The sequence below is a fragment of the Balaenoptera borealis genome, assembly GCF_965194805.1.
Source record: "Balaenoptera borealis genome assembly, chromosome: 2".
In the NCBI taxonomy this organism is placed as follows: domain Eukaryota; kingdom Metazoa; phylum Chordata; class Mammalia; order Artiodactyla; family Balaenopteridae; genus Balaenoptera; species Balaenoptera borealis.
The window spans coordinates 45,463,125-45,486,886 of record NC_138867.1 but is presented as its reverse complement, the minus strand read 5'-3'; the positions used below and the strand labels follow the sequence as shown (position 1 = coordinate 45,486,886).

General features: G+C 42.1%; 1 protein-coding gene across 1 annotated transcript in view; it reads left to right on the top strand.

Annotated features, from left to right (window-relative positions):
• Positions 1-23,762, top strand: part of ANKRD55 (ankyrin repeat domain 55) — a 502,662-nt gene that overhangs the window by 160,580 nt on the left and 318,320 nt on the right. The window contains exon 5 of the mRNA XM_082382340.1: positions 7,148-7,265. The gene's annotated coding sequence lies outside the window, so the exon portion shown is untranslated. The remainder of the gene's footprint in view (positions 1-7,147; positions 7,266-23,762) is intronic.

Genomic DNA, 23,762 nt, shown 5'->3' with positions numbered 1-23,762 from the left:
ACAGGAAGTTGCAGGTCTGACCAGATGCAAGAGAAAGCCCTTCAACTGCCAGAGCAGGAGCCAGCCAGGGCTGCGGATTGTGGCCTTGCCTCATCTCAGAGTTGGCAGGACCTTTTTATAGGGAGGGCAAGTGGTGGTTACCAAGACGGAGTGGGTGGGGTGTTATAACCCAATGCCAAGAGTTTCTAAAACCCAAACAATTGTCAAGGAAGAATGACAAGCACCACAAAATGCAGCTGCCTCACCTCCCACCCACATCTAGCGTTGGTACCATGTCACAGCAGAGCTCCCTGGCCGAGCAGCCAGGAGCCGCTCTTTGCCGTGGGCATTCCAGGCAGCAGAACACTGTTCTTCTTTCTTTCTTTTAGTGACTAGATGCTTCTCTGAGTGAACTGTAACAACAGGTTGAGATGACTGGAACAAACTAAAATGAGGATAGACATTGCTGCAGCTGAAGGAAACATAACCACAGCCCATGGAGAAGATGGAGGGAAGATGGAAAAAATTCTTTCTTGGTCTCACTCTTGCATCTCAACCAAGGCTATTTGGGTTACGTGTTGGTTGACCACACATCCAATTAACTCCCGTTGTGCCCTTTCTGTCTTAAAGCATTGGACTTAGATGATAACTTATACCTTAGTTATCAGTCATAAATCATGGAGTTTATGTTTCTTTGCTGGTTGGTGAGGAAGTGGAAATAAGGTAGAAATAGGCAGAACTTGGGATTAGGAGTAACACAACTTCTTAGGTGAATAACAATCAAGTCAAAATTATACCCAAAGGATGCAATAAGCTCAGTTCCATTGGTGTTAACATCAGCCTCCAAATAGAGGGGCAGTAGCAAGGTCTGTCTGGTCAGTGGGCAAATGGCAACATTGTAATTTCAAGGATGCCCTGGATTTGGAGCAGGACATCAGCCAGTGGCTGGGGATTTAGGGAGCAAGATTTCCCTTGGTGTAAAGAATATTGACAGGAACCAGGTCAGGGGTAAGAGCAAAGAATCAAGGTAGACTCAGATATACAAAGCAGGCAAGTACAGCTGGGTTAGCTGTGGGGAAAGCCTCAGTTCCTGGGCATGTGGGTCCAGGGAGCTCTCTCCAGAAGGAGCCTGCTGTGTTCATGCCGGACACTTACGTTACTGCATTTAGTATTCACAGTGGGCACCAAAAGTGGGTGTTATGTCCCTGAAAGTGGTGAAGCAGCCAAAGCTCAGAGAATTTAAGTGACCTGCCCAAGATTCTGGAGCCAGGAAGTGGCAGAGCCAGGGGTATCACCGTGGTCAATCTGGATGTAAATTCTGTGCTCTTTTCTCTACACCATGCTGCTTGAAAGATAAGCAGTGGTTCAGGCTGACAAGTTGGGGTGTAGAATAAGGAGATAGTATGATGCCTTCTGGCTGGGGCAAGTCAATGGATATGTCTGTGATAGAAGATGCATGTGGGAGAGTGATGTGAGATTAGACTGAGAAGGCAGGCAGACGCAGGACATCAAGGGCCTTGGAAACTGTGCTAAAGAGTTTGGGCGCTAACCTGTAGGCAATGAGAAGACGTAAAAGGGTGACAGCATCCAATTTGTGTTTTAATAGGATCATTTCAGCAGCAGGGTTGGGGCTGGATTCTCAAGGAGGAGTGGAGGTGGGAGAGAACAGGAGACCCCTTAAGAGGTTAGTCTAGAGAAGAAATCTTTCAAACATGCTATTAAGACCATATTGATCCTCTGCCTTAAATCCTTAGATTCCCCCTTGCCTCCCCGCTAAAGTAGAAGCTCCTTGGAAAAACCCCACAAGGCCTTTCATGGCAGTCCCTGCTACCTTTCTAACCACCTCCCCCTGGGCTCCCAGCTCACTCAGTACCCATGGTTCCTTGAACACTTGCTTTTTTCTTTGCTTACAGTGGCTTCCTCAAGCTTGGCAAACTTATTCTCAAACTTCAAATTCCAGTTCAAATGTTATCCCACATGGGAAGACTTCCCATACTACCTGGCAGAGCTTGACTCTCCCTCCTCACACAGCTCTTTAAACATGCCTTTATTAAAATGGCCTTCATCTGGTTTTATAATGTTTCCCTTCTTTTCTGTTTCTGAGCTTCTTGAGGGCAGTGATTATGTCTGGTTCATCTTAGATTTTCATCATTTAACTTGGTACTTGGCATGTACAAGATGCTTCAAAACCAGCACCCTGCTCCCAGCATTTGGAGGAAAGAATACAATTAGAGGCCTCAAGCCAGTATCCCACCTCTATTCTCTCTCAGTCTGACACCCCAGCTCCATCTAGAACCACAAGGAGTCTTGCACATGTGTGTACATGGACAATCCAGCGCCTACGTTCAACCTCCATCCATACCCTTCCCCACTGTTAACGGCCACCTCTTAGCCATCTTCAGGCCTACATATATGTACTCCAGTGATGCAATATAGTCTTGGGAGGAGATTTAAGGGAGAGTCCTTCAGAGGCAGACCTGGCCCATTTGGACAGGGAATCGGCAGTCCTGGGTACTGAAGCAGGGCCTAGAAAGAGGGTATGTGGGCCCATAGTGGCAATGTCTCTTTGGCCCCATGGACTCCTTGACATGTGGTTGGGGGTGTGACCAGAGAAAGGACAGATCAGAGCCCTTTAGAGTGTGGAGCCCAGTTTGTTCAGTTTCCAGGGAGGTACTGTTCATCATTCTATGAAATATGTGAGATAGTAAAGATCTGAAATAAAATAGTAAGATGGGAGAAGTAGGGCTACTTTTGAGAATCCACTCTTTAAGAGGAAGAAACCGCAAGTCCTAATGACCAGTAGGCTGTGTGGGGAGAGAAAAAAGAATGGAGGCTCATCACAGGGTCTATTGTGGGAAGAGTGGTATTGTGCTCTAGCTCAGAAAGGAGGAACAGGTATGGAGGGGAGTTTAGTGTCAGATAAGGCAGGATCCTCAGAGGAAATGTTTGATAGTTGGGAATATCGCATTTAGAGCCCAAGACAGAGGTAAAGTTTGGAAATATAGACTTGGTAGTCACCAGCACATAGGTGGCAGTTGGAACTATAGGTATGGCCAACTTGCCCAAGGAGAGAGTGTAGACTGAGAAGAGACTTCAGTAGCTGACAAAGGGAGTCATGAAGAAGACTGAAAAGGAGTAGCCAGAGAGATGCAGGGAAATCCAGGGCATAGGGAGTCATGGAGGCTATTAGACATGGGCAGAAGTTTACAAAACGATGGAGAAGGGCTGCTAACTGCCAAGTCAAGTATGGGAAGGCTGAAGAGTACCCATGGTGTTTTAATAAATCAGAGGTCATTGGTGACCTCAGTGAAATCAGTTTCAGAGGAGGGACGTTGGCTGAAAGCACACTATGTTGTATTTAGAAGGCAAAGTGGAGAAACTGTCAACTTAGTTCTTCAAGAAGTTTGGATGTGGGGAGAAAACAGCCATAACTTGAAAATGACACAGAATTTAGGAATGGTTATTATGGTTTTTGGTTGTGTTTTCTTTTAAATGTGGGAGAGCCTAGAGTATATGTATATGCTGAGGGGAAAGAGAGAAATGAGAAGGGAAGGTCAAAGATGTAGCAACTAGAGGGGAACTCAGTGAAGAAGGTTCCTGTGCAGGTGGGATTCCCTGGGCAGTAGGCAAGGATTCACAGGCAGGAGGTTTATTAGGCATTGCTCTTGGAGTCAGTGCCTAGTAAGGAAGTGAAGGAAGGAGTCTGGGGTAGATGGAGAAGGTAGGCTGTGATACAGCCATAGTGAAGGTCTCGGCCAAGCTCATGGGGAGCTCAGAAGCTGGGGCAGCCCTTCATACCCCCACGTCAACCTACCATTGGATGCAAGATTCTCTGGGAAGGGAATGTAACCTAGGGCAAGGTGACTCTTGTCAGTCAAAGCAATCTCTGAAGATGGCTGATAGCTGAGGGTTTCTGCCAGCAGCACTCCCAAATTCAGGCTGCATATCTGTATCAGACAGGGTTCAGCTAAGAAGCAAAACCTGTAGGAGATAAATACTAAGAGATTTTTTGCAAGGAATTGGTTTACAAGATTGACTTGACTAGGCAAGTCCAAAATCCATAGGGCAGGCCATCAGAAAGGACAGACTAGAAGTCTAAGGCATAGGCTGAAGTTGCTATCCACAAGAGGAAGAAAAAACTTCAGGGAAGCCTCAGGTCCACTCTTATGACCTTTCAACCGATTGGATCAGGACCACCCAGATTATCTAGAGTAATCTCCCTCACTTAAAGTTAACTGATTCTGGACTTCAATCACCTCTACAGAATACATTCACAGCAACACTGATATTAGTGTTTGATTGAATAACTGGGGATACCAGGCTAGTCAAATTGACATATTAAAAGACCACCTCACCATCATGGTATCCACTAAAGTTTTCAAAAGGTGGAAGGCAGAAATGAGTAAATAAAATTTAATTTCTCTTATACACACAACTATAGTTCAGTGGGACTCACTAATTTTTTTGGTGTTGTGCAGAGAAACCTTTTCTGTATCTAAGCACTATCTTTCAAATATGTGACTATGATCACTTATGCATGGAATGGCCGAAATATTAACATATTCTGATTTTTGTAACAGAATCTCAATGAGGGATGATATTCAAAGTATTTAGCAACAGGAACCACTCTGACCCTAGCCAGTGAGAACAGATGCCAGCTATGAACCTTTGCTAAAGCCACCCAAGTATCAATACATACTGCTGAAATCAATCCTGCTCCCACCTGCCCGGGAACCAGCTCTGCCTGAATCCTTATTCCCACGTGGTCAGTTCACCCTCAGTGGTGAGTGTGTAGTATCAACAAGGCAAGCAGCCCCTTCATGCACACAGGGTGGCCTCGAGCTGGGTGAGTGGTTGCTCAGACATCTGCTGGCTGGTGGCAGAAAACTAAAGCTATGTTTCTCGAACTTGTGGTACCAAGGCTCTCCAGCAATTTTAGGAAATTTAAAAAAAAAAAGTTGCATCAAAAATTTAAAATTTTCTTTTCATATCAGTGAAAGGGGTGTTATGATCTTCAGTCTTTTGCTAAGGGTCTGTACTTGGCCTCATGATAGGTAGAGCCATAGTGGCAGTGTCACTCCCAAAGCCCGGATGCACAATGCCTGTCTGTCCTCAGGGAGCAATATCCACCCATTGCTTCCTCTTCCTCAGGAGCAGAAGAATCACTTAGTGGCCCTCATACTGTCTCCTCCCAATCCTCCTAACTTCCCAACCTCCACCTATCCTGGCTCCCTGGCTTCCCTTTCTGCACTCCCATCACCCATCCTGACCACCCAGAACAAAGGAGCCCTATTCCCCCACTGGAACTGCTGCTTTAGGACTCCGGGCCCATTTCCTTCTGTCCTCAGCTCACCCTTAGAGCCTCCGAGGGAGGTGAGAGGAGACCTGAGAGGCAGGCCAGCCCCCATCCAGGGGCCGAACGACCGAGCCTAGTGAGAATCCAGCTTTGACTGGAGGCCCATGAGGAGTGGAGCCGTGCTCCTTGTTACCCTGGGGCAAATGGAATTAAAAGCCTATCGAATTTCTGTTTCAGACTTCATTTTAAGAGGTTTAAAATTTGTTAAACGTGATCTGCTGCAGGCTGGGATTTGAAGTATAAATAAGATCACCGTATAATGAAGTTTGCACTGTTGCTGTTTGATCACAGATGTTGAGGTCCGTCCATATTGCTCATTTTAGATCAGAAAGTAGGCCTCTGGTACAGCACAATTAGGAGACAGAGTGGTCCCCAACCCTCAAAATAATTATAATGGCAGGCAAGCCAGATTGTAGATGATTCGGTTACTTTGGGCGGTTTTCCAAGGTCAAAAGTGAAACTCTAAATGTCATCATCTTTATAAGCAACTTCCCATACATATGGTTATTCGGTGTGTAGGAGCAGGTTCGTATCATACATGCTATTACTTGTGTGAACTTATTTTTGGCAGCTTCATGAAGTTAGTCCCCTTCTCCTTCCCTGCGGACTCTTCCTTCATCTAAGAAACCCACCCCAAGCCCCAGAGTATACAGAAAAGGGATTGTGCAAAATTAGCTCTAAAGGATTAGGGATCAGGATTTGGGAAGCAAAGAGTGAAACCTAATCTTGGTAATCTCTGGCTTCTTCTTGGTTTTAAAACAATGCCTCCTTAGAGAGCCAAATTCCCCAGAGTGGTTGAGGAGTTGCATTTTTCTCCCTGCCTTGGCTGTCTCTGGAGTCACATATTAACAGGACTTCAAAGCTCTTTTTTGAACAGGTAAATTATAATAGGTATAACGTGAAAAGAACCAGCAGAATGGAGCAAGTCAAGAATCTGGAGGTTATGTGGTCAGAGAACAAATATAATAGTTAACGTGGTTTGGATCACCTAATTTTTTGAACACGTGCTCTTGTCTACAAGTATTTTTTTTCCTTGGAGCAGTTGTGACTTTTTCCAATGAAAGTACAAACTCAGCTACCTTTTTTCTCCATGTTTCTTCCCACACCTGTCTTTGCCCATTTCTCTGTAGATTAGTTCATCTGGGGTAGATGAGATGTGAGATAAAATGGAACCTGAGAAGGGTACTGTTCCCTGTTTAATCTGCCTGTTTGGTTGGGCTTGAAGTTAATATGCAGCACCATCTCAAGGGCATGAACACAAGTGGCTTCTCCAAGGCAGCCTCCTCTGGAGGAGTGGCGTGTGGGGACAGTCTCCGAAGCAGAAACCCTAGAGGCTGGATGAGGTGACAGAGAGCTCCATCTAATCGGAGTACAGGCCTCTGAGGAAACCACTTCTAGGAAAGGGATGATCTCCTGGTATCTCACATGTTACAGGAGCCAGGAACAAGTGGGCCAGAAGGCCTGGCCCTGCCCTGAGCTGCTTCAATAATTACTTAATTATACCCCTGCCTGCACTGTTCTGCCTCTAAATCTAGGCTGCTTCCGAGGGCCCAGCATGGAAGCGTTTGGGGCTGAGCTGGCGGGAACATGCTTTGGCCACAGGAAGGGGTGAAGGGGAACCTGGATTCATGAGCCATCCCTCCTCTGCTCTGTCTGACTAGCTGTGTGACTCGCAGTAGGTTAGGGACCCGCTGTAGGCCTCAGTGTCCTTCCAGAGAATCAAGATGTCCTGAGGAGTAAATGAAGTAACACCTAGCTCGAATGTTGCTTGGGAAAGTGCCTAGCTCAGTGTTATCCCTCTTCCCCTGTCAGGCTGGCCTCCGCAATGTTCCTGGGCCTTGCAGAGCCTGGGGACACAGGAATATTCCAGGGACCATAGAGGAGGACATCACTGTGCAAAGACAGACCCCAAATCTCACTCATAATTATGGTAAGACTGTCTTTTTTTTTTTTTTTTCCTCATTTATTTATTTATTTATTTATTTATTTATTTTTGGCTGTGTTGGGTCTTCGTTTCTGTGTGAGGGCTTTCTCTAGTTGCGGCGAGCGGGGGCCACTCTTCATCACGGTGCGCGGGCCTCTCACTATCGCAGCCTCTCTTGTTGCGGGGCACAGGCTCCAGACGTGCAGGCTCAGTAGTTACGGCTCACGGGCCTAGTTGCTCCGCGGGATGTGGGATCTTCCCAGACCAGGGCTCGAACCCGTGTCCCCTGCATTGGCAGGCAGATTCTCAACCACTGCGCCACCAGGGAAGCCCAAGACTGTCTTAATCAGTGTTCTTTTCACATACAGGAAGTTACAATCAAGCTGTTAAAAACTGCATCTATCGAAGCCTATCAGAACCAAAGTAACCAAATGAGGGTTGGGAAATGCAGTTTTCCTGTGATGCTGAATTTTTCAAAAACACTTTAGAACTTTTCTCCGGGGATTGTCTCTAGCACCGATTTACCAACCACCTAAGGACATTAATCACAGCTTATTTTTAGCTCAAAATATCATTACCCAGTTGCGTTATTCACCTTGACAATAAATGACTTTTGAGAATTTCTGGTAACCTATTTGCGAAAGAAGTGTTTCCAGTGCTGAGGAAATTCTAAACAAGGTCACCAAGCTCTGAAGGAAATTCCCAAAGAGGAATTCTGAATATTTTGAGTAATGGTGGCAACTTCCCAGGGGAGAGAAAGCATGAATTATGGCGGGGGGAAGGTTTGTGGGCCAGAAGGACCTGAGTTTGAATCCCAGCGCCTCACTTTCTAGCTCTTGGACATGTTACTTAACCTGTCTGACCATCAGTCAGTAATAGTATCTATCGAGCTTGAGGTTCAGGTGAGGACTCAGTAAAATCAAGTGTATACAGCACTCGGCACACCTGTGCACAGTAACTTATTATATTGAGACTTCCAGTACAACTGTATTCACCTATATGTATGAACATAATATTAATAATAACATTAATGTTGAATAACAACTATATACTGGATCCTGTTACAAGTGCTTTATGTGTATTAATTTATTTAATCCTCACAATAGCCCTCCCTATATTATCCTAGTTTATAGATGTGGAAACTGAGGCACTGAAAGATAAAGTAATGTGCCTAAGGTCATAGAGCAAGCCAATTGCAGTGTTAGGGTTTCTAAACCTGGGAATCTAGGTCCAGAGTCTCCCTTCTTGAAACAACATTATACTGCACTTGTTAGAACGTTAGTCATTTATCATCACATGTTATATAATTCTCAGGGACGTGTGGGTGGGAGGGTGTGTGTGTGGTGTGGAAAGGAGGGAATCTGAGCAAGTGGGATGGGCGCCCAGGCTGCATGAGAGCTTCTCTTGCTGCCCGAGCTCTGGCCACACCCACCAATGTGAATACAGAAGAGCTTTTCCATAATCATGCGTACAGACAAAGCCAAGAGCCAAAGCAGAAGGCCATTGACTGTCCATCGCTGGCAGCTCCAGCTGCAATCTCTCCTAAGTGTCCCTTAGGACTGAAGGACATAGTTTCTGAACTAACCTAGTTGCAGGTACAGGGATAGCTATTGTTCTTTATAGCTTGTTGTAATTTTGTACCCATTTTCTCACGTAATCCCATTTTACTGATGATGGTATGGAGGAAGAACTACTTGCCAAAGGTCACCCAGCCAGTCACTGGAGAAAGCTATTCAGTCAGTTTTCTTTCTACTATATTGCACACATCTTCCCTTTTTTGGAGGAGTGAAGTTGTCACCTAATTCCTTCACTCTATGTTTGTTTTCACTTCCACCCTCTTTCTGGAAGCCAAACTGACTCTTAGAAAGGTGAAGAATATGAGGCAGAGAACAGCGTGGCATCAAAGAGAAAGGTGGAGGAGCAGCAAGACCCGTGGCCGGGCGGCTGCTACGGGTGGAGGCCCTGGCTGCTGACCTTGGATGTCCCGTAAGCAGCCAAGAGACGCATTTTTTCCCACATGACTTCCATTGTTAATCTCGAGTGGACATTGGCTGACCGCAGGAGCAGAGCTCCAAATGTTCTGTGCAGCAGTGACCTTGACACAGCACAGGAAAAGCACTCAGCTCTCAGCTCTGCATGGTGGTTTCCCCCCAGTGCAGCCTAGCACTGCCCTTCCCCATGGAAGGTGGTAAACACACAATGCAGAAGAGTGCTATTGGGTTTCCCAGGACTTCGGGCATGTTCTCTACCTAGCTGACTACAGGTCAAGAGTTTACATCCATTCCCAAGTTCATGCTATTGTTTTCTGATCCTTCAGCCTTAAGGTCTGTCTTTCTTCCCAGGGGAGGGAAAGAGAGCCGGCATTTTTGCTTAACCACATATGTATATTTACAGATGGCTCAGTCCTGGGCACCATGCACCTGTTAGGTGACCAAAGAGCTTGTCTCTGTTCAGATAAACTTAGAAAGTGGAGCTGGGAGGCTGTGTGAAAATATTCCAGGTGGAAACAGAGCTTGTTTATATAAATTTTGTCCTAGAAGAAAATCTGTTGGGAAAGCAATGGCTTGGAGCTGTAAAGTATACTTTTCTTTAACTCTGTTGATCATGTTCAATGTCATTTTAGTACTTTTGAATTAAGCAGTACAATTTATTTTATTGTTATAAGTTATCTTATTTTCTAATAATCTTATCTGTTTATCTTGTCTACTTAGGTAAACTCTTTTGGGAGTATGGAAAAGAGCCTTTCTTTCTCTTGTTTTCCAGTAATCCATCACATAACTGTAGTAGATAATTATTCTTTTTGACCACCCTTCATCTGAAGCTCCTCCTCTCTTTTAGGAAACCCCTATCTTATGAGACAGAACCCAGTTCCTCCTACTGAAGCTGAAAATTCCAGTCACTGGATTTCCTAGTCTCCCTTACAGTTAGGACATGGACATGTGATCCAGGTACTACCCACCAGCTGGTCCTTGCAACTACCATTGTCGTGAAGAAGGGAACGTGCAGAACCCATGCCGGTGGTGAGCTTTGGATACTGTGGCAGCTACTCCAGTTCTTGGGGGCAGTAGAGTCAGTGGTTCTCGCATCAGCGTCAGCGTCTAAGAACCAGTGCCGGCAGCACAGGCTGCAATGTCCAGGCACAGGGTGGTGACTCTGCTATCTTCACTGGATGAACCCTGAAGCAGAGTTTACAGTAGCATTCCTGGCTGCACAGTCTTCAAGACTGTTCTCTAGAGGCCTAGAAATTCTTTGAGTTACCCAACGTCCTTTCAATAAATTCCTCTTCTTAAATTAGCTAGAGCCTATTTCTGTTGCTTGCAACAAAGCATCCCAAGAGATACAATGTTAAAGCAAACACTCAATAAATATTTGTTAAATGACTAATTAAGAACTTCTGATATTTTCCCCAGTCCTAATGAAATTGAACACCCTCCTAAAGAGTATGGACACAAATAGGGATGGAGAAATGGATGCAAAGTATTTAGGGAACAAAGAACAGGAGAGGTTTGTTAGAGCAGCAAATTCACATAGAAGAGTAATGGGAATTGAGGCTGCAAAACTAGGTGGGGAGATACTGTGGAGTGCCTTAAAAAGCAAGGCTAAAGAGTTTGGAATTTGTCTCCAGGTTTGGGGGTGTGTGTGCAAAAATAGAAAGTTTGGAGTAGTGGCTATCATTTACTCCAGAGTGCCTTTAGCACAATATTCCCAAAATACTATGTGTAGAATCTACATATAGAAAATATTAACAAAGAATAAAGGAGCTGTAGTCACAGATGTTTGGGAACTAGTAGATCAGTTAAAATTTGGAAGATTTCTCTACTTTCCTCAGAAGATGAATTTCCAAGAGGGACCATTCAGTAAGCAGCACTTCTCAAACTTATTGGATATGAATTTCACTCACCTAAAAATGTTGATGGGAAAGAGACCCCACCCAGGGAAATTATCCTGGTTTCCATTATCAATCAAGTTGCTTATTTGAAAGAAAATTCAGTAAATCAATCCAAATGAAGAACATTTAATCAGAATGAATAAAACCGTAAGACCTGATAATTGCTGCTTCTTGTGGCCCCATCCTGGCTTCACGCTATGTCCCTCTTTAGTTTTAATGTAACTGTTCCCAAGTGCTTTGTGACCTCAAGGTTGACACCCTATCACAGTGACTGTCTCAGGAATACGCAGTGGTCAGCTAATGGCTTTAATAAAAGAAGAAGTTTGGCAAGGCTCTGAGCATAATTATACATGCTTTTTAGAATTTATTTTTTTAGAACAGTTTTATTCATAGCAATATTGAGGGGAAGGTACAGAGATTTCCCACATATTCCCTGTCTCCACACCTACATAGCCTCCTCCATTATAAATATCCCCCACCAGGGTGGTACATTTGTTAAAATCAATGAACCTCCATTGACATGTTGTAATCACCCAACGTCCATAGTTTATATTATGGTTCACTTTTGGTGTTTGAATAAATGTATAATGGCATGTATCCACTACTGTAGTATCATACAGAGTATTTTCACTGTGCTAGAAATTCTCTGTGTTCTGGCTATTTATCTCTTCCCCCACCCTCAACCCCTGGAAAACACTGAACTTTTTACCATCTCCATAGTTTTGCCTTTTCCAGAATGTCATATAGTTGGAATCATACAGTATGTAGCCTTTTCAGATTGGCTTCTTCCACTTAATACTATTCATTTAAGGCTCTTCCATGTCTTTTCATGGTTTGGTAGCTTATTTCTTTTTAGTGCTGAATAATATTCCACTGCCTGGATGTACCACAGTTTATTTATCCATTCATCTACTGAGGGTCATCTTGGTTGCTTCCAACTTTTGGCAATTATGAAAAAAAACTGCTGTAAACATCTGTGTGTAGATTTTTGTGTGAACACACATTTTCCATTCCTTTGGGTAAATACCAAGGAGCCCGAATGCTGGATTGTATGGTAAGAGTAATTTTAGTTTGTAAGAAATCACCAAACTGTCTTCCAAAATGGCTGTACCATTTTGCATTCCCACCAGCAATGAACCAGAGTCCCTGTTGCTCCACATCCCCAGCATTTGGTGTTGTCAGTGTTCTGGGTTTTGGCCATTCTAATAGGTGTTTAGTGGTATCTTGTTTTAATTTGAATTTCCTTGATGGCATATGTATTTTGGATAACAATCCTTTATCAGAAGTGTTGTTTGCAAATATTTTCTCCCAGTCTGTGGCTTGCTTCTCCTCCTCTTGATGTTGTCTTTTGCAGAGCTGAAGCTTTAATTTTAATGGAGTCCAGTTTATCAATTATTTCTTTCACAGATTGGGCCTTTGGTGTGTTATCTAAAAAGTCATCACCATACTGATAAGAATCAGGAAGGTCATCTAGGTTTTCTTCTGTTATCTTCTAGGAGTTGTATAGTTTTGAGTTTTATTTTTAACTGTGATCCATTTTGAGTTAATTTTCGTAGAGGGTGTAAGTTCTGTGTCTAGGTTTCTTTTTTTTTTTTTCCACATAGATGCCAGTTATTCCAGCACCATTTGTTGAAACGACTATCTTTGCTCCATTGTATTGCCTTTGCTCCTTTGTCAAAGATCAGTTGACTATATTTATGTGGGTCTATTTCTGGGCTCTCTATTCTATTCCATTGATCTATTTGTCTAGTCTTTTGCCAATACTACACTGTCTTGATTATTGTGGCTTTATAGTAAATCTTGAAGTTAGGTAGCATCAATCTTCCAATTTTGTTCTTCTTCTTTAGTATTGTGTTGGCTATTCTGGATCTTTTGCCTCTCCATATAAACCTTTGGGTCAGTTTGTCAATATCTACAAAATAACTTGCTGGGTTTTTTTAATTGGGATTGCACTGAATTTATAGATCCAAAAATAAGAGACACAGAGATTGAGGTCATAAGTGATTTGCCCAAGGTCATATATCTTGATTCAATACTGGAGCTGGATTAAAGCTGATCCTAGTGGCCAGTCCTCTGAAATACACTGGCTAGTCAATGAGAAGGGACTCCTCTGTGAGTTTTGTTCTCTAAGTTTCAGGAAGTAAATCTGTAGTCTGGATTGGAGCTAGGCCAAGAAAAGTGTCAGGCTCTGTCTTAAAACAGGAGGTCTCTGGAGCTGTGCAAAAATGACACTGGCCATTCACTGGCAAAAATGACTCCTGACTTAGGGTGTAATGCCAGACTTTCAGAAGTAGAGAAGAGTCTTTCAGGTAAAAATTTTGGAAGAAATGACACATAAAATATTAGAAGATTCCTTAGTATTCACATATGTGTGTTTTCATCTCCAATGATTTGGCACCTGCCATTAATTCTCTTTCCCATCAGTAAGTGGTAACCTCATAGGGATGGCATTTCTCTCTGCTGCTGCTAGAAATGGCCAAGGTCACATTCCAGCAAAGGATGCTTGCTTTGCAAAGCATACCATTCCTGGGGAGAGATAGAGAGTTAATGTTTGAAGACATTGTCAACTTCATTAACAAATAACAAACTTACCTATCTTTTACTGTTGCTGTAACTTTGATCCCTTTCCCAGAAAAGTGATAATAGAAGTGGAATAAACCTGCTCAGACAATTAAAGAACAATGGTTTTATAGAGTTCAATCTAGTCTTTTCAAGACTACTGTTTGTATTTGGGGGCTAGTGTGTTTTATATGCCATCTAGCATGTGTCTATTTTTAAAATTCAGTGTGATTTATTCAAATCCTGGACATTCTTTCTGCTTGACAGTGCTGGGAGTTAAGGGAAATGGCAAAAAAGAAAGAATCAGGAAGGATGTCACTTGTGGGTTTCGTCTAGTTTTGCTGACGCTGCCTAAGTCAAGGAATTCTTGAATTTTAGAGCCAGATGGGAAGTTGAGGGTATGTATCCAACCTACCCCTTCCTTTATCCAGTTCAGGAATCCATTGCCCACCAACCCTGACACATAGTTCTACAACTGTGCTTGGATGTCTCCAACGATAGGACACCCAATATAGCAGGTGGCTATCATGCCATTATTAGAACAATTTAATTGCTAGAAAGTTATGTTCTTTCGTTGAACAAATTTGATTCTGCAGCATCCCCCCATTGGCTCTAGTTCTGCCTGTGGAATTATGTGGGATAAATCCTACCCAAGCAGAATGAACACTCTAGTAGAGTAATGATGATCATGGCTCTGGAGCCACATGGCCTGGGTTCAGATCCATGTTCCTCTGCCCCTGCTTCACTGAGTACTTGTGTCTCAGTGTCCTCACCTGGAAAATGTGAATTCCATCAGTGCCTACTTCATAGGGTGGTTCCGAGGAAGAAATGGGTTTATATGTGAAAGAATTGAGAGCAATGTCTGGTGCTTGGCAGGCACTCAATGAATGCTACCTATTGACAATGTTATTTTTATTATTTCACCTTATATACCACTTCTTTTCAGAAAATAGTGCTACTTAGAGTACCATACTGAGTGTATTCTGAGGCTTTGGTGAATGCCATGATTGATAAGTAATGTCTGACAAGGGTAGAAAAAAGGTAAATGATGTCACATATGCCAGATATTTGTGATTTGTGAGCCAATTCTATTTTCTCGTGACAGTCCTTCAAATATCCAATGAAATAGACATTTTCCTATCTCGGCCTCCTCTCTTCCAGGCCAAAACACCTGGTAGAAACTCTATTAATTCTGTAAGCTGCCAAAAGATGGGCCCTCAAGGCATTCTTGAAATGGGCTTAAAATCAGAGCAAGGAAGAACATTGTATCTCTTTATTTATTACCTTATATTAAATACCTTTGAATACCAAAGACTATCATGATTATTTGAAATCTCTCCAAAAACATTGATGTTCCATTGATGTTGGCATGCAGCATGTTATTATGGAGGGTACCTTAGAGTAAGGAGTTAGGGTGTATTATGGACTGAATTGTGTCCCTTTAAAATTCATATGTTGAAGCCCTAATCGGCAATGTGACTCTATTTGGAGATAGAGCCTTCAAAGAGGTAATTAGGTTAACTGAGGTCATATGAGTAGGACCCTAATCTGAAAGAACTGTGATCCCCAGTAGAATAAAAATCCCCAAGAGAATCTAAGTTTTAACAATGGGGGAAAAAAAGTGAAAGGGAAGCAAAGACAGGTACCTCCTTCCTAAAGACCCTGGACCTTACCTTGTTTATAGTTTCCCATAGAGAATCCTGAAATCATGGGGAATCTTTGTTTAGAAAGAGCCTCCGAGGTGGCCTGGTCCAACCATCCTTTCAGTTCAATGCTCCTAACATTTACTGGGGCCATATCAATAATAGTCGTCATCATCATTATGTATTTATACCCACTGAGGGTTCTGAAAGGATTTACGGTGGTTGAAATTACAACAACAATAGCTCCCAACTAGCAATCTACTATTTAATTATTTTCTACAGTATCTCAGCTAAGTTGTGTCTTATAGTCCCAACACAAGTACCTCCAGGATTAAATGTCTTTCCATCTGATTAGAGTCAGAGCCTTAGAGCTGGAAGGGTCCTTCCAAAATCATCTAGCCCATCAGTACTACTTTGAAAGTGAGGAAATTAAAGTCAGGTACAATGCAGTGGTTGTCTCAGGTGTCACAGCTAGTAAAAGCAGAGTTTGTACCCAAACTCCCAAACCCTGACACTTGCCCAAGACCCTGTACGGGCCTCTGTTCTGTGAGGTCAACCCACCCCTGGCCACCCCCAGGTCATGTCCACACATTCTCATCTGATTGTCTCAGGTCTTGCCTTTGTAGCCATATTGACAGCATGAACTGGCCAATTTGATCAGAGCCACCCCAGGATGAGTGGTTGAAAGTGGGACTTGTCCATTGTCTTGGGGTCTATTTTTTATCCCCTCTTCTCTGATTTTGTTATCAATCCCAGGATACTAGAAAGACCCCTTATCTGGCAGTCTCTGCATCCAATAGGACTCAGCTACCCACGAAAGGTTGGCTCAAGTTAATGTAAGGGACAAGTCTGTGTCAGGAAAAGGAAAGTCCTGAGTGACTTTTTATCCACTGGCCAAGTCCTGAGTGACCTTTAGTCCAGAATTTAGATCTTCTGTTTTAACACACTCTCCACCTGTGTGGAGGTACTTTGGTGCTCATAAGGCACCAAAGTACCTTGAATTTTAGGATTATTCAGAACTGATTGTTTGAATTAACCAATCTATAAAAATATTTTTCCAAAGGAACAGAAGTGATTTTCTTCCAAAATAAAAACAGACCTTATATAGAACTCAACTGGAGTCTCCAGAACTGGATTAATGCCAAATAATGTCTCCAGCTTTGGGACATGGCTTCTTCCTTGATTCTCTGATCCTCTTCCTCCACCTCACCCCTACCCCACTGGATACTCCCATTGGTCTTTAAGAGAATGGACCACAGTATTGTCATCAGTACCACAGTTTCAGTTCTCATTTGGTTTATATTTAGATTGGAGGGGAAAATCCCTTTCTTTTGCCCAAGAAAAAGAGACTGATTTGAAGTCAGTTAATGAACTTCTTACAGGGGAATTCCAAATGTAGTTGATACCTTGTTGCTGTAAAGGAATATGTGCTAAAGTTTATGAAGTATGGAAGTTGCTTTCTAATTGAATGACCGTGGTTTTGATAGTCATATCACAGACCTATGACCACTTATGCCTTCGTATGTATTGGTCAGGCTGTAGGAGCGGGGCAAGGGCAGGGCTTAGGTGCACCAATGTAGGAGCAAGCACAGCTGTTCTGTCCTAATAAGAACACAGGTCCATTTTAATCAGGAAGGATGTTGATAAACACAGTTCTTTAGAGCAGGTGCCAAAGGATTTCTGTCCTAAATAAGAATCAGTGCCTGGTATCAGATTTAGGAAATAATCCACAAATTAGAAAGAATCATGGGTTCTAATTGGATATCTAACCCAAACACACCATTTTCATATCTTCCCTTGTGGCTTTGAGGGATTAATTTTTTCCTTCTTTATACCCTTTTCAGTGAACAATTCATCCAGCAAGGGTCTTCCCACTCTCAACCGTTCTTGTGCGGAAGGAAGAGGGCATCCCTTTGTCTAATCCTATGAATAGGAAGATCCATCTAATGATTCAAAGTAGAATAAGTCAGAATATGTGGTAGGGAGGAAGCGTCAGTAAAGATGTTTTGGGGGCAGCCCTCAGCCAACAGGCAAAGAGTGGAATTTGTCCTGCCCTTCCTTCCCCTGTTCCCAAGGAGACCTCCATGCTCTTAATTCACCTTATGGCTGTCGAAGGCTCTGTGCTGAGAATCTCATTAACCCTCTTCTTTCTACCTCCAAATCACCATAGTGTAATTGGAGGAACTCTGGAAAAGACTCCCAAGTCCCAGTGCCCCCAAATCCGCCCCCTGTACCTGACTCACCTTTCAGATACTACAGCTACATCAGTCTCTAATAAGGCTGATTCTCAGAGAGAATGAAACTAAAATCACTTCTTTGGAGAGTATTCCTTTCAGTTGAATTAGCTCTCATCAAAATGTAAATCTTTAAAATCCAGGGCATTGAGCCATAAGCAGAATTTTTTTTTTTTTGAGAAGGAAGTAGAAAAAACCTAGTGGAGTCTTCTTAAAATTTATTCTTCTTAAAATGTATGTGTATTAGACCTTGCTTCAGACTTTCGGTACTGACTGCTGGTTCCTTTACCTGACTCACCTTTCAGATACTATGGCTACATCAATCTCTAATAAGGCATCAATCTCTACATCTAATTTCATTCTCAGAGAGAATGAAACTTACACTTTGTGTCTCCTCACTTGCTGGGGCCTCTTGCTTGGTAGGGGCCCTAGCAATGCAGTCACATGTTTGTGTGTTTTTGAAAAATTTACAAGTGTAAGATATTTCTACTTTAATTGGTTGATATGACTGTCTGTTTCCATTCTAATATCTGCTCCCTTATAATTTTTCTCCTGCAGGGGATTGAGATGGAGGCGAGGTTGGGGAATTCTAAATAAATATTCACTTGTGATCGAATCCACATCTAAACTAGTATTTGCTTTGACACCTAAATATATATTTGCATTTTAAATTATTTTTCTTATTGAGGTCCCCCAAATTCTTCAGACTCCACGAAAACTGAAGGCAGGTGTCCCTGGATTCTAGGCCTCCTGCAATTAACTCTCACATAACTCTTAATCTCATTTCTTATTTCCTTTCTATCCTGATATTCAATAACTTCTAGGTTCCATACAACACCTCATTTTCCTGATCTCCCATCATGGCCTGATACAAATCCAACACGAAAAGGGATAGAAAATTGAGAAAATGAGAAAATAGTGAGTTGAGTGAAGAGGAGGAGAAAGAGAACTGAGAATTTAGGTAAATTGCCAAGTTTTCTTCTGTATCCTACATTACCCTGTTTGTTGGGAAGCTAAGCAATATTCCAGCCTGAGATGAAAGTAGGGGTAAAGTAAAGGGAGGTGACAGGATGGAGAGTTAAAATGAATTAAGGAAAACACATGGTCTTCCGTAAAGGAAACAGAGTTATGAAAAGAGATGGAAAAACCAGTTCTTCCAGGATAATACCTTTTGTTGGGCCCCAGCGGGAAGCTCAGCTGAGACATGAGGAAGCTGGAAGGATATGATGGACGCCCAGGTTACCTGACAAGAGGAAAGAGGGCTGAAGGAAAGGCGAGCAGTGGGGGAGGACAAGGGGTCACGTTTTTCTTGGCATTGAAATCTTTTCAAATGAGTTATTTTTCAAAAGTTTCCAAGGAGGATCCTCTACCAGTTTCCAACCTCCATTTGGGATTTGAAACCTACAGGAAACAAACCCCTTCCCATGACCTCTTTCTTCCTTTCTAAATTAAATCTGAATGCAGAGAGCTGGTTACGTGCAGAGTCTGGAGCCTTTTGCTGTGCCTGGAATTGTGGCCTCTCCCTGATGCAGTCTTAGGGGTGGTTCTGCTCCCAATTAACTGTTGTTTTGGCAAGTTCAAGGAAGCTGTTTTGGTTTTTGGCAAGTTGTTTAAAGATTTGGCTTTCGGGTTCTTCCATCTGTAAAACAAGGAGTTTGGACTAGAATCATTGGTTAACTTTGGTTTTGGCGGGGGTTGGGCTGGTGGCCAAAGACCCTTTTCAGAATAGGCCGAAAACTACACAGCTGCTCTCCAGAAACAGGAGCTTACGCCTGTTCACATATCCTTTTGCATGCAACTTCAAGAGCTCATGGACCCTGCAGTGAACAGTTCTCCAGTGTAGTTTTCCTCCTTTCAGGAGGATTACACTTCTTCACCCCATTCAACTCAGGCACCAGCCAATGAAATGTGAGCAGAAGTTCTGGGTAACACTTCTGGGTTGAAGAATTAAGAGCAGTGGTCTTTTTTCCTTCTGCATTGAAGCCTGTAATATTCCTGATGGTGGCTTCCCCATCAGGTCCAGGACTGCGGGTGACAATGGTCTAGGTGTAAAGTCCCCAGTCAACCTTGGATTATCATGAGGCATAAGTAAGCGTTTATTGTTTAAGCTTTTTGTTGCTTTAAGCTACTGAGATTTTTGGAACTGTTTTCATAGCATAATTTAACCCATCCTGACTGATACAACTCCTGAATCCATCCATGAACGCTGGAGTTTTCTGTGTGCCCATGTTACCAATCCCAAGTCTAAATAATATCTTAAGTCTTTCTATTTCTGAAAGCCAAAGAGTCTGTGAGACAAACTCAGAAATGCAATTTAAGATTCTTAAGTCACCTGAACTCCTACCTGGTTCATAGAGAATGTCTGTTTGGTCAAAAGGAATTTCTCATTTTGGAGTCAAGTTATCAAATCCATGATTGTGTGGGTGATTGGAATGAAAGGCTCACTGGGCCCATCTTTAAAAGGCAGTGAGGGGTCGACCAAGGTCTCCGGGGGGCATCTACCTGCAACAGGGAAGTGAGGGATCACTCCAGCCCTTGGTGTGCTGTGGACACTCCACAGCCACTGTCTCACATGGAGAAGAAGAAAAGAGAAATCCAGAAAACAAATAAAAGCATACTACTGAAAACTTTAAATGACAAAAGAAGTCAAGAGGCAGGATGTCTGCACTTTGTTTCTATTTATGGAACACGAAGTTTAAACAGAGCTCTCCATTCAGAATTCATCTGGCTATTAAAATTGCCTTCCAAGTTATTATCTGCAAGGAAGCCAGCCGCATTTAATTCTTTCCCTGTAGTGAGTTTGTATTTAGAGATGTTTCATGTGGGTTTAATTCACTGATCAATTTTACCTTGTCAAAACAGAGAATGGTCTGTCAAAAACAGGATGAAGCTCATTAGTGGGACGCAGGAGATAATACAATAGAGGGGAGAATAAACAGATTACCCTGAAACAAGGAAATGAGAGCCAATTCAGGAAGCAAGGGGAAATAGCAGAAAATGATATGGTAGTCATGTAGACCAAAAGCTAGTGGGACAGCTATATGGTACTTAGTAAGTGATACTGAGGGGGAGAAAAAGAAGGGGGGTAGTTGAGGAGATAAAGGATTTTAGTCTGGAGAAGAGAATAGGAACTTAACAACTAAGTAGGGATTTGACACCTTTTATGTATAAAAAACAGCCCAGTATAGCTGTAAGGGTGCTGGACTGAGTGGAAGTCAGGAAACCAAGGGTCTAGACCTGGGTCTGCTCTGGCCTTCTGCCCTGAGCCTCAGTGTGCTTGCCCATAAAATGAACAGTTCGGATTAAGATGACTGTTTCTAAAACAATATTTTAGAAAAACATTGTTCAATGACGCTTCATCATCACAATCCAGAAAGTTCTAGTACATAAAAAGCTTAACATAAGGATTAACTTAAGAATGGATAATTATTTACTTGAATAAATTTCCAGAATAATTATTTATGAAATTTTGGAACCTGGAAAGATCCTTGGGCGGTCTTTAAAATTCAGATAGAATCCATTAGATAAAAGTTTAAGAGACAGACCAGGAGACATGTTTGAGGTTTCTTCTAGCCATCAAACAATGTAAAAATATTTTATTATCGTCTTTTAAAGGAGACTTTCACAATGACCAGCCCCTAAAAGGAGGGAAACAAAATCCAAATCGAAAATTGTTGATTTATTGTCCCTGTAACAAAAAGAAGCTCAAATAACCAGCCATTGAATTGGGAATAGCAGAGGAATTGAAGTTCAGGAAATGCATGCTATGCAAGCTATAGGCGAATCCACTGAGGGTTTAGAGTGGGCTGTATTTATGGGTAAGGAGTGCAAAAAGGGGGAAGTCCAGCCAGAGTCCAAGCAGTAAGTTCATTGGCTTGAGGATGGCGAGAGATTTTTGGCACATGTTCATTGGTCAGGAGATAAATGTAGGTCTTCTGTAAACCAGGCATTTACCAGAAATCAGTCTCTCAGTTCTTTAATTCCATTCTTCTGAGGGTACATGTGTGAGAGTCTCCACTTCATAGCCTCTGGTTCCATTTTAAATTGAAGTTCTTTCACAGTACAAAGAGAAACCTAGCCAAAACAAAGCTCTAAGTTTGAATGGTGCTGTGTTTTTACATTGCCAGGCGTGGTCACGTCTTACAAGAAGCTGGTAAGCAGTAGGGTCAGTATCTGTGGTCCTCCTGCCTAATAGCTGAGCCTGGGTGTTCAGAGGGTGGCCAGTGGAGGGGACACCTCAGCTGGCTTTCTATCTACTGGATAGAAATGTGTCTGATCAGGAGTGGCTTCTAGGTATCCTACTTGCAGCAATTACTTTTTTTAAAAAGCAGCAGGAGAGGAAAATCCCTTATTGCTGCCCTATTTCAACATAAGGAAGGTGCCAGGCATAAGACTCCATCATCCACTGATTAGAAAAAAATGTACAGCCAAGGGTGGAGTTGGGTCTGTGGGAGCTGTTCTTTGAAATGGTTCTGCAGGGTTAATGCTAAACTAAGAGAAAAGGAAATCATCTAAACCCTCAAAGTCCTAGAATGGTTCCTTTGGTCCTATTTTTGGAGGTGGCTCCTTTACAGCTGGCCTTCAGCCAAACTGGGACACACGAGGTCCCCTCTGCATCTACTTTTCTGGTGACCTCTCCTCTCTGGAGCCAACTCTCACTCTTGGTTGTTCAGCAACTCTCCAGGTAGACCTTCCTTCCTGGGAATTCACAAGCCATACTTGGTGTTTCCTAATGTTTTTGAAAATGGCGACACTTTTTTAATGTGAAAAAAATGTTAATGATTGCCATTTGATGGTAGTTCATGGTCTGGGACCTGATAAGTGAGTAATCAGCAAAGCAGATTAACAGATTTCCTCCATTCTGGATGCCACATGTTTTTCCCATTTGAGCATTTCTGAAGTCAGGATGTATCCTTTAATGATTGATGTATAGAGCTAATGTGATAGAATTTTCCCTGCTCCCCAAGAGGTCATTGACTTGATGGCACTATAACTGAAAATATATGAGAGAGAGAAAATATGAAAGTGGAGTCCAAGTAATAATAAAAATGTCAATATGTTACATACAACAGAAAATGCAGGCTTAAGATTTTAAATGTCATTTATTTTTTCTAGATTATACCTTCATATAATTCATAATTCAAAAGGTACAGTTGGGATATAGCAAAATTCTTCCTTTGGATTCTGTGCCCCAGCTGCCCAGTTCTCCCACTTGGAAGCTGTGTTAGCATTTTCTTGTTTATTCTTCCAGAGATAGTTTATTTATATGTCAGGAAGCATATATGTAATTATCCCCTTATTCAAATAATAGAATACTATACACACTTTTTTTTCCTATTCCTTGCTTTTCTTTCTGTGCAAGAATATATCTTGGATATTATTCTATTGCAGAACATCAAGAACTTCCAATCCCTCCTTTATAGCTGAGTAATATTCCATTTTATAGGCATACAATGATTAATTTAGCCTGTTCCCTAAAGAGAACACCTAGGTTGCTTCTAATCTTTTGCTATAACAAACACTACTGTAGAGAATGACATTGTATTCATGTCATTAAGTGCATATGTGAATTGGATCAATTTTAGAAGTAAAATTGCTATGTCAGAAAGTCTGTGCGTATGTATATTTGACAGATACTGCCTATTTGTCCTCCATAGGAACTGTACCATTTTATATTCCTGTTAGCAATGTATGAGAATATCTATTTCTCCACATCTTTTCAACACAGTATGTTATCAAACGTTTTTATCTTTGCCATTCTATTAGGTAAAAAGTGGAATTGCAATGTAATTTTTTAAATTGTTAATTGAAATATGATATATTCATAAAAGTACACTTATCATCAGTGTACAGCTGAATAAATCTTCACAAATTAAAACACACTGTGTAACGAACACCCTGTTCAAGAAACAGCGTGGAACCTACAGCCCAGAAACCCCCCTTATACTTTCTTCCAATTCATGTAGTTTTTGCTTTTCTCTTATCTTTAGTGAAAGTAACCATCTTTTTAAAACTATGTCTTTTTATTTTGAAATAATTTGAACTTGACTTAACAGAAGTTAAGCATCATTTTGTGTGCTTAAGAGCCATTTACACTTCTTTTTCTCTGAACTGTGTGTTCATATCTTTTGTCCATTTTTAGATTAGGCTGTTGGTGTTTCTCTCCTTGATTTGTGGA